The sequence below is a fragment of the Dipodomys merriami genome, unplaced genomic scaffold, assembly GCF_024711535.1.
Source record: "Dipodomys merriami isolate MVZ:Mamm:240054 unplaced genomic scaffold, mDipMer1.0.p SCAF_5, whole genome shotgun sequence".
Taxonomy (NCBI): Eukaryota; Metazoa; Chordata; class Mammalia; order Rodentia; family Heteromyidae; genus Dipodomys; species Dipodomys merriami.
The window spans coordinates 28,314,488-28,330,383 of record NW_027206068.1 but is presented as its reverse complement, the minus strand read 5'-3'; the positions used below and the strand labels follow the sequence as shown (position 1 = coordinate 28,330,383).

The 15,896-nt window shown below is 38.5% G+C and overlaps 1 long non-coding RNA gene across 2 annotated transcripts; it reads left to right on the top strand.

The window, feature by feature from the left end:
* The first annotated feature begins 3,868 nt into the window (after window positions 1–3,868).
* Window positions 3,869–15,494, top strand: LOC138810074 (uncharacterized). 2 transcript variants are annotated; one of them, XR_011367013.1, is made up of 3 exons: window positions 3,869–3,907; window positions 12,780–12,918; window positions 15,279–15,494. It is a non-coding gene; the product is annotated as an uncharacterized lncRNA (long non-coding RNA). The 2 variants fall into 2 exon arrangements; XR_011367014.1 differs by lacking the exon at window positions 3,869–3,907 and adding an exon at window positions 6,075–6,135.
* The last annotated feature ends 402 nt before the right edge of the window (window positions 15,495–15,896 follow it).

Below are 15,896 nucleotides of genomic sequence, written 5' to 3'. Positions count from 1 at the left end.
GTAATGATCTTATATTTCTCACAAGTCATTGGTGATAGACACTCCATGCTCTTAAAAGGCAATTTCAAAGCAGAAGCCATTAACACTCATACAGCATTTTGAAAAGTGATTCTCACAACTAATCCATGAGGAAGATAAGAGAAAGTATTCACTATGTAACAAATGGTAGAACTTATCACCTAAATGGAACCGTTGTTGACCTATTGTTAATATTTTACTAACTTTGCTTTACCTCTACATATATACAAATAACCCCACTTAAAAAAATGTTCCTTTACCTGCTCAGCTGGTAAGGTGCTTACTTAATAATTGCAGGGCCCTGAGTTCAAATCTCAGCACTGCAAAAAATAGCATCTATTCCCTAATATTACCTAATATGTAGACCACAACTAAATTTTGCCCAAAGGGCCTTTTTTGGCTTTGTTGAAATGTAATTCCTATACCATAAGGATTCTCTTTCTTTTTATTAAATGTTGAGTTTAAAGGTATTATTATACCCTATTGGCATACCACTACTCAGTTCCATTTTCATCACCCGAAGGATATAGTTTCCCACTAGCAATTATTCCTTGTCCCCATTTCCTCTCTCCTAAATCATTCATTTGTATTCTCCTGTGAATTTGCCTGTTCTGAACATTTCATATAAAGGGAATCATATAGGAGGTGGTCTTCCTGTCTGGCTTTTTTCACTTAAGGGTTTTAAGGTTCAGGCATGTTGTAGAATGAATTAGCACTCTGTTTCTTTTCATGGCTAAACCCAATGAATGGTTACACCACACTGTGTTGGTCTGTTTATCAGCTAATGGATATTTGGGTTGATTCTACTTTGGGGCTCTTATGAATAATACTGTTATGAACATTCATGTGCAAATCTTTGAACATATGTTTTCAACTCTCTTGTTGCAGGAGTGAAATCTCAGAAGCATATGGTAACTCTCCATTTACTATTTTGAAAGAGTGCCAGAAAAGATTTCTGAAATGGCTACATCACTTTGCATTCCCACCAGCAATGAGAGTCCTAACTCATCTACCTCTTCATCAACATACTAGTGTCTACCTTTTTGATCATAGCTTTCCTAATGTTTGCGTAGTATCTCACTGTAGGTTTTTCTTTTCTTTCTTCCTTGCTTTCTCTTTGTTTCTTCACTTCTTTTTTATTGTTATTATTAATGAGTTGTACAAAAGGGTTACAATTACATAAGTCAGATAATGAGCATAATGCTTCTTGGACAATGTCTCACTTTTATTTGCTTTCCCCCATTTTCCTCCCTCCTGTTCCTACCCAGAAATTGTCTAGTTTATTTTTTACATAGTATATATTGAATACTTGATTCCTGTATTCCCCTCAGCATTTCCCCCCCACACACAAAAAAGTTTGCATTTCCTGGAAATTGTTTGTTCAGGGGAGTTACATCTTTAGGTTTCTCCCTTTACTTACATTTACCCCCTATCTTCTAGAACATGTGATAGTTGCCCTTATCAGATCTTTAATTCCATACATTTTTCAGCAAATGGCATATTTTTTTCCTTACTGGCTAAGTAAAAGTCCATTGTGTATATATACCATACCTTGCTATACCCATTAATGAGCAGCAAGGCTGATTCCATAATTTGGCCTTGATAATCATAGGCATATTGGTAACTCTATAGTAAAGTTGACTTCGCTTGTTTTGGTTATATACCTAGAAGTGGTATAGCTTCACTCCCATATAATAGCATGGGAGTTCTACTTTTAATATTTTTGAGGAACTCCTGTATTTATTTCCATAGTGTCTGAGTTAATTTACATTCACACCAGCAGAAGAGTTCCTCCCCTCCATCCCTGAATCTTGGTGTATTTGTTGCTCTTTCTCTTCTCTCTTCCTTCTTCCTTCCTTCCTTCCTCCATCCTTTTCTCTCTTCTTTTCTTCCTTCCTTCCTTCCTTCCTTCCTTCCTTCCTTCCTTCCTTCCTTCTTTCTCCCTCCCTCTCTCTTTCTTTCCTTCCTCCCTTTCTTTCTTTCTTTCTTTCTTTCTTTCTTTCTTTCTTTCTTTCTTTCTTTCTTTCTTTCTTTCTTTCTTTCTTTCTTTCTTTCTTTCCTTTCTCTCTCTCTCTTTCTCTTTCTTTCTTTCTCTTTACCTTATTCTTTTTCTGTGTGTGTGTATGTGTGTGTGTGTGTGCATGCGCATGTGTGTTGGTATTGGGGCTTGAACAAAGCCTGGTGCTGTTCCTTAGCTTTTTCACTCAAGGCTGGTGCTCTATTATTTAAGCCACAGCTCAATTTCCAGCCTTTTTTGTGGTTAATTGGAGATAAGAGTATCAAGGACTTTCCTGTCTGGGCTGGTTTTGCAAAGCTTCCCTATGAAAATCATTGGGACACATGGTAGCAAACAAAGAAGTTTAATGTCTGTCTCCTGGGCAGAGAGTAGCAGATAGAGGGGACTACCAGCCCATTTATATCATGTTTGGGTGAGATATGAGGAACGTGAGAGCAGGGGATTTTGTTGTGGCAGGCTAAGATTTATGGTTGCAGCTGCCTGTGTCACCTGATAAGGTCCAAGTCAGCTAATTTCTGGGCAGTGCCTGTGTCACCAGATTTCGGGGAAAGCCCATGCTTTATAGCAGGGCCTAAGATAGCAGAGTGCTCCTAAGGTGAAGGAGGTTAGGCTAACAGGTTTGATCCAAGATCCTTAGATCTCAGCCTCCTGAGTAGTTAGGATTACAGGCATGAGCCACCAGTGCCTTAAAGTGTGTTTCTTGTAGGCAACGAATGTTTGGGCCTTGTTTTTAATCCAAAATACCACTCTGTGGCATTTTATTATAGAATTGAAACCATTAGAGCTGAGAGGTTTTTTTTTCTTTTTTATCATCAAGGTGATGTACAGAGGGGTTACAGCTACATGTGCATGGTAATAAGTACCTTTCTTGTCAAACTTGTTAACCCTTCTGTCATTTTTCTCCTGCTTTTCCTCCCCCACCCTCCTCTGTCATTGTATTATTTTTATGTTTGAGTCTTTTCTAAATCTCATTTGCTTATTTACTCATCTTGTGAGGTTTGTTCTTTCCCCATTCTCATGGTTGTGTTTATCTTTCTTGGTATGTATAGGATTCCTTCAAGAATCTTGACAGTTCTGGGTAAGTGGTCATAAATTACCTTAATTTGTATTTATTATAGAAGGGTTTTATTTCTCCACTTATACAGGATAGCTTTACTAAATATAGTTATCTATGTAGGCAGTTACTTTTTTTTTTAAAGTTTTTTGTTTTGCTTTGTTTTGCTTTTGGTTGGTCATTGGGCTTGAACTCTGGGCCTGGGCACTCTCCCTTAGCAGTTCAGCTCAAGGTTAGCACTCTACCACTTGAGCCACAGTGCCACTTCCGGCTTTCTGAGTGGTTTATTGGAGATAAGAGTTTCATGGATATTCTTGCCTGGGCTGGCTTTGAACCTCAATCCTCAGATCTCAGCCTCCTGAATAGCTAGGATTATAGGCGTGAGCCTCCAGTGCTCGGCTTTTTCAAGTTTTAAATACATCATTCCACACCCTCCAGACTTTTATTGCTGAGAAATCACCGAAATTGCGATGACTTGCTTTTCTGTGGACATCTTTTGTGTCCACAGTCAACCCAAATATCTCAGCAGGGTGTGCTGGGGACCTAGAGCTACAATCATTATTTTTAGGCCTCCCAAATAGATCAGTCATTCTTAAACAGTAGGTTTTCTTTTATGATGGTACCCAGGGGGCGAGGGAATGTTTTTGGTCTCCAATCCTTTCACGCTATGTGGGTGGAGTCACTGTCGAACCCAATCCCTATGAGGGGATTGTGTGAGGTCATAGTCTGTGGTTAGGTCAGTTAGTCCATTGTCAGCAGGTGTTTCTGGCTTACCTGACAGATGTGGCTTCAGCTTGTCTTTCTCCCAGGGAGCCAAGGTTGGAGTCTCAGGTTGTTTTCTCTGTTGTCTTTCTGTTTGCTGTGCATTTCATATCGTTTGTGACTCTTGACGCTATTCTCTTCTTTCTCTCTTTTGGAATATAGTCTCTCTTTTGTTACTCTGACTTTTCTTAACAGAGTTATATGCGGGAAGCATCTAATCTGTTATCTTGCCTTATCTCTTTTGGTCTTAGGTTTCTGATGCTGGTGTTGATTACTGTAACATTGTAGTAAGTTTTGAAACTGGAAAGGATGTGACCTCCACCTTTGCTCCTCTTTTTCGCGATCCCTTTAGTTATTCTGGGTCTCCTGCATGTCCACACGAATGATAAATTCAGCATGCCAATTTCAGCAAAAACGATAAGATCTTGTTTATATTTTTTAATACAAGTAGTGACTTTTAGATGGGAGCCAATAAGATTTTCTAGGCAAGGAGGTTTTCAAGAACAATCACATTTAACTATCTTAATTGTTCCAAAGATCTAATGTGGGGTATCTATTATCATTTTCAAATAAGTTCATTCACTTTGAAAAAATTATGTTAAATACATGCAAAACTGAATTTCAAAGTGTTCATGAATAAAGATGGGTGCTGAAAGTAATCTACACCACTCTTATCCAGAGCTAGTGCTCTTTAATCAGCAAGTTAAAAAAAAAGAAAAACTTCTGCAAGAGATTTCTTTTCCTGTTGAAGAAATCTGATTGCTAATTATTAAAAAGAGTACTACATAGTCCCATGACAGAGAAAGTAAGGAACAGATAAAAAGATGAATTTTTAATGAATGAAAATTCAAAAAACTTACAACCATATTTCAATCTGTTGGTATAAGCGCTTAACATGTTCCTTGTTAGAAGTCTGATTGCCCAGAAGTTTAGGTAGCTTTGCTGTCAAAGAAATTGATTTCACAATGCTCCCTTTACAAGTTTCTCATGCCTAACCAATACAAATGTTCACTTGTGTGCCCCTCTGCATTTTCTGCTCATTACTTACCCACTCACTCCACACTAACACAAACTTTGGTATAAATGTTCTTAGTAATTTTGTGTGTGTTTCTATGTCAAAGTTATTTCAATAGGACCCAAGATTAAGTAGGTTAACTGAATTTTTCTCTATGACAAACACTCAGTAATAGAGGAAATAATGATCAAATATATGATAAGAATTTTTCTTAGCTTCAGAATCTCTATGAATTATAGTAGACATTTTGTGGATTATGTGAGGAAAATTATGTTTTGGGTAGTACTGAGGTCTGAATTCATGCTCATGATCTTGGTAGGCAAGTACTCTATTACTTCAGCCATTCTTGCTTTGGTTATTTTTCAAGCAAGGCCTCATGTTTTTTGTCCGGGTTGGTCTGAGACCCATACTCTCCTACTTACACCTCCCTTGTAGCTGAGATTACCCTTGTAAACCACTATGTCTCACTTATCTGTTAGAGGGGATCTCATCGACTTTTTGGCTGGGCTGGCCTTGAAATGTTAATCTCATGATCTCTTCCTCCCCTCTGTAGCTGAACTTACAGGTGTCTGCCACCCCACCTAGCTTTTGGAGAAAATTTTAACATTCAAGTGACATTTTTCATCTAGGTTTGTTTCTGAGTTATATACCTTCTTTTATAGCCAAAGAATCTGTACCCAAAGGAGAAGACTCATTTAGAAACATCCATAATTTAAGTGTAAATAGCAACGTAGACCTAAGAAAAATCACACATTTCCAAAATAAATGTGAATTTTAATCTTTTATTTTTGAATTCCTGTACGTACATATTTCCCTTACATTATTGTAAAGTATAAAAAAGATTAATATATACGTATTTAACATGTTTGAGCTTTCTGAAAAGGTAAAATGTTAAGTCAAACATTCCCCAATACAGATACACTGGTATTACTAAGAGATTTAGTCTGTTTAGTCTGTTTCTGAAGCCATCTTTTGTTAATCTGGCCTAAACATGGATTCTTCTTGTCAGAATATCCTTGTGTAAAATTTTTGCAATGAAGTATACTTTTCCAAAGTGATGGAGACTTTTTAAAAATACTTCCATATTTTTAAAGTTGTAATTTGGTTGTATGAATGGGGAGCTACTGCATCACAGTAGCTTTGAAACTTAAAAAAATTCTAATAGTTACAAAATAAGTTTACTTTGAAACTAAATAAAGTGCATCCTCCCCAGGTGTGTGAAGGAGTTTTGTGAAGCAATACTTACCATCGCCATGTACAATGCACTTGGTATGACCTTTTCTATTCTATTTCTTTCATTTTGTAAATATTCTGGGTAATCTACCTGACCAATTTCACAACTATGGGAGATAATTGTTCCCAGCCCACAGGCTTTCAGAGAAAGCCTTTTCACATTAGCGTAAGGCAAGTAAAGGTCTCGGTTGTCACCAGAAAACCCTAGCTTTCACTCAGCTGCTAACCACTCTGAGTGGTCCTTAAACCTGGCATTCTTTTCAGTTTTCTCTCTTCTGATATAGTCCCATGTACCAACTACTCTAGCCAAATACAAATATACCAAAGAGATAAGACAACAATCCTGCAGCATCTTACAAAGGCTTTAAGAAATCTTTATCTTGAATACAATAACCTGTAAAATTGGTAATTATATAATTTGCAATCAGGACAAAGGCAAATATCGAAGGAGAAATATTCCCACAAAAGCAAAACATACAAAGTGTTAACAGTTTGCAACCTCCCTCTCTCTAGAATTGTTCTGTTCATCTCCTGTCCTCCCTAATGTCAAATTTTATGCTCAGTGGGTAGAGTACGGTTGCCTTCTTCGCCCTAAATGTCTGCTTTCTTTCCCAGAAAGTTGCTTTTCTCTTAGACTCATGGCAGCCTTCCATGCAGTCTCTCCCCATCCTTCTCTAACACTCTCTGAAGAATGGAAGCTCTTTTATTCAAGCCAAGGCAACTAGCTCTCTCTTGACTCCTCACCCGCTAATCAATCACTCATTGCCCAAGGATTCCCAGTAAACTCTGGCTCCCCTTTCTCCCCGGCCAGAACATCTTTTCAGCTCTCGTCATACAAAGGCCCAAGATTATAGCCAACCAAGATAGGATAATGAATAACAAAATGGGATTTAGAATATGTTTACTTCATTTCAGACAGCATAAGATTCCGTTGGGTATATCTTATTCACTCACATAAAATGAAGATTTTGTTTTATTTTACCAGTGATTCTTGCCCCTGCTCTGACGAAAGGAAATTTTCTTTAGCAGTTTGATGTTTTTTGTGTGTGAGATAGAGTCTCATTATGTTCCCCAAGCTGGCCTTGAAACCACTATATAGCCCAGGCTGGCCTCAAACCTGCGATCTTTGTACCTCAGCCTTCTGAGTAAATGCTGTGATTACAAGTATATGCCACCATGCCTAATGAGTCTTGGCCTTTCTGTTAAGTTGTATCATATCTGAACTTTAAATTGTATGTATCTGGACTTTGCTAGTGAGGCTGTGTCACTTTTAATTTTCCCACTTATCAGCTCATGGATTTTGTTAATTATTTCAATTTATTCAACTTTATACAAAAGATACAAGGCTAAAAAAAACTCATACCATCACACTGTGTGTGTCCATCAAACATTTTTCATAGGCATGTGTGTATTTTTGCTTCACAGTCACACACATTAGTGTAATACTTCAGTAAACTCAAATGCCTTAAGGTGGTTGGACTAGGGTTAATTTCTTCAACCTCTTTATGTATTTCTCCACTATTGACATCTTAAGTAACGTTTATGGTTGCCAGCCATAATTTAAAAAGGTAAGAAAAAATTAGAAGAAGACAAGGAAGCCATAGTAAGGAGGAAGGCCACCTGTGGCTTGGCTGGCAGGGCAGAAGGCCAGGGGGTTGGTTGGGGGCTGGGCATGAGGGAGGAGAGTGGGTGTGGGTTGAGTGGGCTGTAGAGGGAGACTTCAACCAGTCACATTGAATTCTCAGGTCCTGCTGTTGTACTCTCGGAATATTCACACTTGTAAGCACCTTCGTAATCACTTTCAAATATATTTTAGTATTTTCAAGAGCTTCACCAAGAGTTAATTTAAAAAAAATGACCAAGATCGTGTGCCAACGTGAAGAAGTAAAGAATAATTTATAAGTATTGCCTTAACTTCTGCTGTTTAGATCACTGTGAAAAATGCCACTCATTGCTGGGATGTAGCTGGCAGGAAAGATGTGATTATTATCTGAGTTCCCAACATCAGGTGCTGGAAGGAGGAAGTGCACACATCTCTGCAGGGCAAGGACCGACTCCCCATACGCCAGTAATTCAGTACAATGCTGTTAAATTACACGCCTTCTCCAGTCCCAGGAAACTCCCTCCTCTCCCCAGTGAAGCATTTATCACCATCCCCACACTGAATCCGCAGCCTATTTCCCTCTCTTCTGCACCTTCATAGCTCAGCTCCATCCATCTCTTCCTTTGTTTTACTTTGGGAAGGGAAGCTTATTATATATTGCTTGTATAATACTTTAATCATTGACTATGAGTTACTTTACAGCTCTCTGAATGCCTTGGAGAGATCTCTATATAAATAAAATTATTGTTATTAAAGTCAATTAATCAGAGGCACAATTCACTTTTCAGCATCTGACATCATGAACAATTACTAACAGGAAAGTCTTGGCTCAGCCCCAAACATGATACTGTAGATTTCTTTAATTAGATTGTAATTTGTACATACATATACATACATATGTGTTGACCTGTTAAGGATCAATGATTGATGAGTGATATAAAATATGCTACAGAGTAATTATGTTTGGGGAATGCTGGTGAGGGCTGTTGCATAATTTGCAAGCAATTCTAATTCATACTCAGTAAAAGAAAGAAAGGAGAAACAGCTCTGTGTATAATTAGAATTTCTCATCAGCCTCAAATTCTTCTGATAGGTTCTCTGGAGTAGCTATTTGCACTCTCTCTCAGTAAAAAATTTTGAGGCATATATGATATACATATACAAAAGAGCACAAACCCAAAGTGGATAGCTCAATAATTTCTACCCAAGAAACACAGAAAAATGAACACCTAATCAAGCAACAACATCATTATTGCTCAGACTCCCTTCTGCCACCTCCCATGTATCACTTTTATTCCAAAGTAATCCTAATTCTTAGTCCTACACGCATTTTGCTTGTTTTAGAGCTTTCGCATAGGATGTGTCCTTTTATGTCCACAAAGTAATTTTAAACAACAACAGGAAGTTTCCATATATCTATTAAGTATGGGCCATAAAGCCTGACTCATGCTAAAAGCAAGGACTATATACATACAAAGAGCAAGTCAGTCTCCATCATTGATAATCTCTCAATCCACAGGAGAACATAGGCACGTGAACAGACAGGATCAGGTTGTTAGGGTGTCTATGAAAGAATGCAGTGGAGATGGGGCTCAGTCCCACTGGGGTTCAGCAGTTAAGTAAAAAAAATCCTAGATGTTTGTTTTTAATACCTGTTATACATACTAAAATTCTCCATGGATTTTAAAAAGATAAACTTGCTTGAATCAAATTATTCCAGAGAACCTTGTTGAGTTGTAGCCAGGATCCTCTTCCCCTCTCTTTCCTTTCAGCTCATTTCCATTTTTCCCTTTTTTGTTTATCCATTCCTATCCTCCTTGCTGTCTCTGTCTCTGTCTCTGTCCTCTCCCTTTTTCTTCCTTCCTTCCTTCCTTCCTTCCTTCCTTCCTTCCTTCCTTCCTTCCTTCCTTCCTTCCTTCCTTCCTTTCTTTCTTTCTTTCTTTCTTTCTTTCTTTCTTTCTTTCTTTCTTTCTTTCTTTCTCTTTTCCTCCCTTCAGAAGCTTCAGGCTCTTTCCTAAATCTGCATCCTTTTTTTCTATACTAGTCCTTGTTTCTGAATGAAAAGAAACAGGAGCTCTACGCCTGCCCACATGTTCTGCCCAATCACCTTCTCACTAGGTTTTCTTAAGATTCCTGGACTCAAAGCACTTCTGTTGACTGAGTGCTAGACAGATGGAATGGAGAGAGAAAAGGAACCACACTTGTGGGTAGCAGATGAACAGAAGGGACAAGCAGAGTCATTTTGATTCTTTTTGGTGTCCCACTTTTGAGTCCTCCGGTCAATCAAATTGTATGGTTGATTTAATATTTATTGTGCTCCTTGTACATTGCCAAACATTATTCACTTTGGGGTGCTGAAGCGGAGTGGATGTAGTTTTGTCTGGGCTCCAGCAAATCCACCCTTTTCACCAAAAGCCCCCCAAAGCGGTTTGTGGTGATTATTCTTCCACTGGGAGGACGCTGCTCTGGTGAACTCTGCCAGGAGGATGCTCTTTGTGGAGTGTCAATAGGAGACCACTTAAAACACCAGCAAGGGACTTGGACCTCCTGCTTCAGCATTATGCCAAGAACCCACAGCCTATATTTCTTTTTCAACTGACTCTGACAAGGTGGTTTTTTGTATCTTACCTATTGGCTGCCTAACTTGGAGATTTGGCTGAAAAAGAACTGGCTGAAGTTCAATCCAGACAAGATAAATGCCCAAGGTTGCTGAACTATAGAAATTGGAAGAGATATGTTGGTCTCCCTTTTCATGAGATTTTGCACAGGGAGATTGTGGGAGTTTCAGGGGATACAATGTGACTACCATTTGGCAAGTGTTAGATTATATGAAGAAGCAGAGGAGTGAGATGTTTGAACATTCAAGAGCTTTGAATCCAACACTTTGAATTTAAAAACTGAGGCATCAACTAGCTGGCTTTATGTCAAGTAAACGTGAAGTCTGTTCACTAATACCTCAGTTGGGATGTTAATGCAGGCCTATCATTGGTGAAGATCATGCTTAGGAGGTGCTCCCCTGTAAGTTGTGTCTTTACAACTTTTTGGTGAGATTCTGTTTTAAAACCAAAGAATCCCCCAGAGCAAAATCCAAGAAGTCAGGGCCCTGTGATGAGGTGTTTTGGAACTCCGACCTCAGAAGGGGCATCGTTAAAACAAGAAATACAGTTTTCTGGCTTACATGTCTGACACACATGACCTTCTGGAGTGCCATATTGAAGGCTCACTGGTTCCAGTGGCCCTTTGGGTAGGGCTTGTTTGAGGATCTTCTGGTATCAAGTTAAGTCCCTGCATAACTGCAGGGGTGGCTGGAAAGACCTAAGTTGCAGGTTTGATTTGTGTTTTAATTCAAGTTAGCTTTAATTCATGTTTTCTTAAAGCTCTATTGAGAGTATCTCCTTGGATCATGGAGTTTGAAGCCAGGATAGCAAAGTAAAAGTCAATATCCAAGTTCTTCTCAAAGATAAAAAAATGACTAAGAATTTAATATTATTTAGATACTGATATAGATTTATTATTTAAAAGATTTTAAGTAGTGACAGAACACTGAGATTGTTAGCATGTCAAAGGATGCATGTGAGAATGATCTGTCGTGTATGTAGATAAGAGGACAGTATTTTTATTTTTATTTATTTATATATTTTTTATTTTTTTATTTTTTGGGGGGGTCTGTTCGTGGGGCCTGAACTCTGGGCCTGGGCGCTGTCCCTCAGCTCTTCAGCTCAACGCTCTACCACTTGAGCCACAGTGCCACTTCCGGCTTTTTTCTTTGTGCTTATGTGGTGCTCAGGAATCGAACCAGAGCCTCATGCATTCAAGGCAAGCGCTCTACCACTGAGCCACCTTCCCAGCCTGAGGACAGTATTTTTAATGCCATAAAAAATGTTAAGAGTCTGTTTTGTACCTGGAGTCATGGTTTTTTTTTGGGGGGGGGGAGTTAGAGGAAGGATGGAAGTGCCAGTTCATTGTGTCATCTTCATACGTGATGGGCATTACCTGAAGTTGTCATGATAGAAAAAAAAGATCTAAGATTCAAAAAGTTGATTCTACTTTCTTTTAACTGGTCTCTCACTATATTCTAAACACAGCGATAAGAATGCCTCCCTATACCCAAGCCTCTCTATTCCAGGTTTGCTAAAAGCCATAGTCCTTACAATGGTATAAGACCCAAAGACATCAAGACTCTGATACTATCTCTTTGCTCATCTCCCCTTGACTATTCAGCTCCCCTTCACTGGCCTACATGCTACTCCCTGGCCTCCATCTTCCCAGCTATGCTTCTCCAAGGTCTTTGCATTGGCTCTTCTCTGAGCCTGAGCAGTCATCCTCTATAAAGGCACCTCTCATGATGTTCAAACTTTATTCAAATGTCACCTTCTGAATGAGTTTATCATAACTACCATACAGTAGTAGACATGATCACTTCCCTGAATTCTGTCACTCTGGTACTTTACATTGTCACATTTCTAATGATGACTTACGGTTTTAATTTGTATGAGGTACACAAATTAAATGTTTATTTTTTACTGTCTCATCTCAGTAGAATATAAACTTCAATTTTGCTAATTTGTTTACTAAGTGCAACATTGAGTGCCACATAGTTTATTAAATATTTAATCACACAACCAGAATAGGAAGATACCTTAGAAATAATCTGACCGCCAATGTGATATTTTTGGAAATGTAAAACTTGGAGATGCTTCTAATAAAACTGAGAGCAATCTGTACTTCCATTCTCTGTGTTCAGTCTGATAAGAGTGTACACTTTGACAGATTTATGTACAACCAGTTTTTTTTTGAGACCATATCTCACTAGATAATCCAGGCTGGCCTGGAATTCATGATTGTCCAAGCTCAGACTCCAGTGCTGGAATTACAGGCATGCATCATCACACCCAATAAATATTTTTAAAAATTCTGATGTGCATTAAACCAAGATTTTTATATATTGTAATAGTAATTACAAAAATCATAATGAAATTAATCATGGAATTTAATATAGGAGGCTGAATGAAATATAACTATTCTGCCAAACTGTTATAAAAAAAACTGGAAACACTTTTAATTTCCATTCTTTCAGCATGGCAAGTACTGACAGCCAGAGAAATATAGTAAGTGCCCGAAGTGCCCGTCTATACTCAGCTTCAGAATTCACTCCTCGTTCCTGCCCCTGCTAGACTCTTGGTGCCTCCTTCCAGGCCACCCTTCAGCTTAGCAAGGTTGGTCCTTTGCTTTATTCTCTGTGCTGTCCTCCATGTGTTTTGGAGAAGGCCTCGAGAGGTCCAGAATCTGTGAAGTCCAGTGGGTTGACCTTTGGAATGTGGAGTTTAAGCCTTCTCTTTCCAGAGCCTTCCATTCTTCTGTTAGAAAGTCCACTGTTCTTAGCTTATTTTGTATCTTATTATCCTCACGGTTATTAAAAACATATTTCTTAAAATGCAGTACGCTTAATAGAGTTTGTATGTGTGATACCTGGGAGCCTCTAAAAATAAATAATGTGTTATCAATATAATGAGTATGGTAAGCAATATATTTCTCTTATTTTAGAGCAGTTGAGCCTATTATCTGTATACAGTTGCATCTATATAGTTATTTTAAAAAGCAGTGGCAACTTAATGTTTGGGGGAAGAAGTAGAAATATAATTTGAAGAATAAAAAAATCAGCAAAGTCATATTACTCTGGACATTTAAAATATATGATTTGTACAACAGAGTTTACACTTTGGTGTACTGAAATTTCTCCCCTGAACAATATTCTGACTGAGCTTTTGTTACTAGACATTTGTTTTCAGTTTCTGTAAGGGATTCTCCATGGAAATGCATCCATAACACGAAGGCATCCGATATAGAAAATGACATGCAATGCCTTTATTCTTCCAGTTTAATTAATGCTCTGACAACCACTTGGCAGAAACTGCAGTGGAGGGGAGGCCTCTGTAGGGAACTGCAGGTTATAAGCAGTAAGGAAACTGTCAAACTGTTTCTGGGATCCAACATATCACAACCCAAAGCTTTCTTTGTGGCATTTACTGGAGATAAATTCCAAGGAGAACAAGCAACTCCCACTATTGGGTTGCTTACGATAACAAAAAGAAAGTTGATAATGGCAGAAGTTGTAACATTTAGTACACTTAAATTTCTAGAAACTGTTTTCCTAACTTTATAGGAAAAAAAATCTTAATACCTACCCAAATTATATGTACTCTTAATGCCCTACTCTGATTCAGGAATGTAAGATAAAAAAAAAAGTATTGGGGGAATTCAGTTCAACTTCATGCTTGGTTGGCAACTGTTCTACCATTTCAGCCACATTCTAACCAATTTTGCCTCAGTTATTTTTCAGATAAGTTCTTGTGGGCATTTGTTTGTTTGTTTCTCCAAGGGCTATCCTCAGATCCTAGTCTGTCTCTTTTCTTTAAAAACCATTTATTGAGCCCCAAGTCTGAGGAGAATCACGGTGAATAAGACAAGATTCCTGCTTCCATGGCGTGAGCAAAGGGAACAGATAACATGCAAATCATCGGGTACTGAGAAGATGAGTGGAGAAAATGACTAGGGTAGGGGATAAATATTGAGGCTAGAGAATGAAGTGGGTTACTTGTGTGGGAAGGAGACAAGGAAGGCCTCCCTCTGGTGTTTAAGGAAAAGAATAAGCCCACCAGGAAAAAAATATTCTAAGCCAAGGAAAGTGAATGCAAAGGGCCCATGACTTCCAGAGGAGAAAATGTACCTTGTCTCCAACAGGCCTAAAATCATACTACTTTTTCAGCATCACCATCTCCCTCTAGCTCTCTTCCCGCCTCTGGACTATGTACTAATATCAGAGTATTTATCCCAAACAGCCACAAAGAGGTTCCCCTTCTCCCCCTATGGATGATACCTGCCTTTTGGAACCCCAAGTGCCTTCCTTGGCCATAATGCAGCATGAATGTGTGTCCTAGTCTCATTTCCCAGACTAGATAAATCTTGGGTGGGAAAGAACAGGCTCTCATCCCTTTGAGAATCTTGTGCAGAGGCCCCAAATCATAGATAGGTAGAGCCTTGATGAACACCAGTGTATTCGAATCTGGTTACTTTTTTCTTTGACCAAAAGAGTCCTCAAATGAGCCATTATAATCGCCTCCCCAAAGATAGCTACACCCTCATCCTGAAACGTGTTATGTTTCCAAAGGGCCTTTGTAAGATAAGAGTAAATTAAGGATCTTAAGATGAGAAGATTGCCCTGGATTATCCAAGTGGGCTCAAAGTAATCACATCTTCTTATAGGGAACAAATGTAGAAGAGGTAGAGAAGTAGCCATGATGACAAAAGTGGTCAAGGTCGGAGGTTTGCTGACAGAAAGTGGCATGGTAAGGTAGTTTCCAGAACCTGAAAATGGTAAGGAAATAGATTCTTCCTAAAGCCTGCAGGGAGAATTCTCTAGCCAAAGGATACATTGCTTTTAGCCTAGTGGAACTCATTATAAACACTTTACTTCCAGAACTATAATGTATTTGTGGCTTTAAGCCATTAACTTTGTGATCATTTGTTACAGCAGCATTGAGAAACTAACACATCCTATCTGCTCTTCATCTTATAGTCACACTATGGGCTAAGAGGGCCAGAGAAGCCTCAAGGAGAAGCACTTTGAAAACCCTCACTGGCTGTTACAGAATAAGGCATAGTAACCACATGTATCAGAACTTTGCTTAAAGAAGAAGGAATCATTTAGGGAAAGCCTATATTTGACAAAGCCTGTGTCTTATTTAATACATTGATGACCCCAGAAACATTTCTTCACTGTGTGTTGACTAAAAGAATTGATTACAGCCAGTATTTTCATCTTTTGTTTTGGTTTTGTATGATTCACAATCTGTGAAACAGTAATTAATATCTGGGATTAACTTCATGTTTTTATTATTATTATTATTATTATTATTTATTATTATTTATTTATTTATTAAAAGTAGTAAGGGTAAGTTAAAATGGTTTAAACGATGCACATGCACCTTGTCCATGCTATAAAATGATTTTGGTTTGTTTGGTGCTAATCCTGGGGCCTGAACTCAGGGACTTGGTGCTGTCCCTGATGAACATTTTTGCTCAAGACTAGTACTCTACAACTTGAGCCACAGCTCTACTTCTGGCTGCTTTTTCCTGCTTAATTGGAGATAAGTCTCACAGACTTTTCTGTCCAGGTTGGCTTCAAACTGCAATG